Source organism: Callospermophilus lateralis, unplaced genomic scaffold (genome assembly GCF_048772815.1).
Source record: "Callospermophilus lateralis isolate mCalLat2 unplaced genomic scaffold, mCalLat2.hap1 Scaffold_83, whole genome shotgun sequence".
In the NCBI taxonomy this organism is placed as follows: Eukaryota; Metazoa; Chordata; class Mammalia; order Rodentia; family Sciuridae; genus Callospermophilus; species Callospermophilus lateralis.
The window spans coordinates 3,477,226-3,480,318 of record NW_027516368.1 but is presented as its reverse complement, the minus strand read 5'-3'; the positions used below and the strand labels follow the sequence as shown (position 1 = coordinate 3,480,318).

The window sequence follows — 3,093 nt, the reverse complement described above, 5'->3', positions numbered from 1 at the left end:
CCAGGGGAGAATTAGCCCTGTCTTGCAATTTGACTTCCTTGGGAGAGGCCTTTAAGTTTTGTTGGACAATGTATGGTTAATCTCCTCAGAATAGGTGTGTGTGTGTGTGTGTGTGTGTGTGAGAGAGAGAGAGAGAGAGAGAGAGAGAGAGAGAGAGAGAGAGAGAGAGTTGTGCAGAGACTATTTCTACTAGTGATGAAGAGCTTAGGGTTCAATGTCCCCGGTTTCATCAGGGTCCTCCCATATGTTCCCATTCCAATTTCAGGATCTCACTGCTTCTGAACTAATGCTCTCACTATAGAAGTGGGCATCCTGTGAGGTCAGATATTCCATTTACCTTGAAATCAGCCACTCTGTGGGTGAAATTCTGGTTTTGATTGGCATCCATCTCAGCCCTCTAGATTTGTTTTTTTTTTTTTTTTTTTCATGCTTCACCCTCACTGGGGCCTGTTTTTGATTAAAAACCTGAATCCATCCTCCCAGCAGCCCATGCTGGGGTGGGAGGTGGACAGTCCCTCCACACAAAGGGGAGGTTAGAGGCCAAGGCTGCGGGGACCACTGAGGTGAATTTGGAGGAGGACTGAAGAAGGAACTGGAAATGGGGGGAGAGAGTGAGGGATGGGGACCCAAACCAAAAAGGCAAAATAAAAAGTCTTTTTAAAAACCACCCAGTTGGTGGATGGCGGCCATGCAGGTATCCTGTGGTGGCAATGGGCTGCTCACTCCCGGATGCTGGCTGAGTAGGAGAACTGAGGGAAGTGCGTCCGCTGGTCCAGCTCCAGAGAACCCAGGCTGTCATAGCGGTCCGGGGGTGTGATTGTGATGGACTGGGCGGTGAACTCGTCATCAAAGTACCTTGTGTCAACCTCAGATGTGACCTGAGGCTTGAAGGGTGGCAGGAGCTTCTTTTGCACCACATCCTGCCAGTTGATGCTGAGGAAGAACCTGTGCTCCATGACCTCCTTGGCATCGCTGGGCCCCCCACCGAGCCTCTGCTTAGGGTCCTTTTTCAGCAGCCCAGCCAGCAGGGACTTGGCCTCGGGACCAAGCGTGCGTGGGAAGCGGATCTCCTCCATGAGGATGAGCTCAAAGAGGCGCTCATGGTCCTGGTTGTAGAAGGGCAGGCGGCCGCACATCATCTCGTACATGACCACGCCCAGCCCCCACCAGTCCACAGCCCGGCCGTAGTCATTGTCCTCCAGCACCTCAGGTGCCAGGTACTCCGGGGTCCCACAGAAGGTTTTCATGGTGGCACCGTCACTGATGCCCTCTTTGCAGAGGCCAAAGTCGGTGATCTTGATGTGGCCATCTTTGTCCAGCATGAGGTTTTCCAGCTTGATGTCACGGTACACCACATCCCGTGAGTGCAAGTACTCGAGAGCTGAGACGATCTCTGCACCATAAAACCGGGCCCGCTCCTCTGTGAAGACACGCTCCCGGGATAAGTGGAAGAACAGCTCACCCCCGTTGGCGTACTCCATGACAAAGCACAGGCGGTCGTGGGTCTGGAAGGCGTACTTCAGCGCAGTGAGGAAGGGGTGCCTGGTGTTCTGGAGGACCCGGCTCTCAGTGACGGTATGAGCGACTTCATCCTGGGCAATGATGACCTCCTTCCGCAGGATCTTCATGGCGTAGTAGCGGCCAGTAAGTAGCCTTCTCCCGCACAAGGATGACTTTGCCAACAGTGCCCTTGCCTAGGAGTTTGAGATAGTCGAAGTCATTCATGGTCACTTTGGCCCGTGCTTTGCTGACAGCCACTTCCATCTCCTCGGCTGTGGAAGAGTCACTGGGGGAACCACACTTGTAGTCCATGGGGTCCTCGCCAGGGCCCCGCTGCTTGAGGCTGTTGGCGACCATTTGGATGGCCCGCATCCACTCCTCCCTCTCATCTGGAGAGTCCACATGGAAGGTCCTCTCGATGACAGTGGTCCACTGCAGACAGCGAATGACGAAGGTGTTGGGCCTTGGCCTCTCGGTCTTCATCAGCTGACATTCTGCTACAGAGAAGTTGTTTAAGGGGGGTGAAGTCTGGTCAGGAGCCTCTGGCCTCTCCTTATACCCAATGAAGGAGCCATCGCTCTTCAGAAGGAAGTACCGGGGCCTCCATGTCTTGATGTATTCACCACGTTTGTGCAGCCAGCCTTCTTTGATGACAGACACTTCATTCATGGTGGCAGCGTGACACGCTGTCACCTAGCTTGGGACAGATCAGGGCAGCAGGACATGCAGGAGGTGCTGTGGATATAGTCTGTCACCGGCGGCCGCCCAGCCTCTCCGGCGGGGCTCTACCACCGCCCATCGCCACGCTGAGCTAGCTACAGCTCCTTGTGTTTTCTGGCAGCGGCAGCGGCAGCGGCAGCGGCAGAGGCGACGCCTTCCCCGAGCCAGGCCCAACGGCTCGCGCGGCGCGGCCCCCCGCCCCCTCCCCCCAGCCCCCACTTGCCGCCCCCTCCCACCCCCTAGCCGGAAATACCGCCTTCTCCCTCCACAAACAGGAACTAGCCCTCTAGATTTGTATCACTATGTTTTTGCATTTTTTTAAAAAAATGTTTATTGATATGTGGTGCTGAGAATCCAACCCAGTGCCTCATACCTGCCAGGCAAGTGCTCTGCTACTGAGCCACAACCCCAGCCCCGTTTTTGCATTATTTACCTTAATTTTTATTGCTTGAGCATCATTATGTACCCATGGCCTTTTTTTGTCTTTTCATTCTTTTTTAAAAATGCTTTTATTAGTGCATTATAGGGATACATAATAGTGGGTTTCATCTGACACAGTCCTACGTGCAAGGAATTTCATTTCTTCCATTCCAATTCCAGGGTTTCCTCTTCCCCTGACCTCTACCCTCTGGGACTATTTCCCTTCCCCTACTTTACTGGTCTTCCTTCTATTTATTGTGTTTTAAATTGGTACCATACGTGTGTGTGTGTGTGTACATTCACACATGTGTATATGTATAAAGGTGAAATTCACTGCAGTATATTTCTACATGTGCATAGTGTTATTTTGTCAAGTTCATTCTTCATCTCTTCCCTTTTCTTGCCCCTCTTCCTTCCCCCTCAATCTTCTTTCTGTACTCCACTGATCTTTTA

General features: G+C 52.6%; 1 pseudogene; it reads right to left on the bottom strand.

Moving 5' to 3' along the window:
* Positions 1-653: 653 nt before the first annotated feature.
* On the bottom strand, positions 654-2,324 carry LOC143641050 (RAC-beta serine/threonine-protein kinase pseudogene; annotated as a pseudogene).
* Between the last annotated feature and the right edge of the window lie 769 nt (positions 2,325-3,093).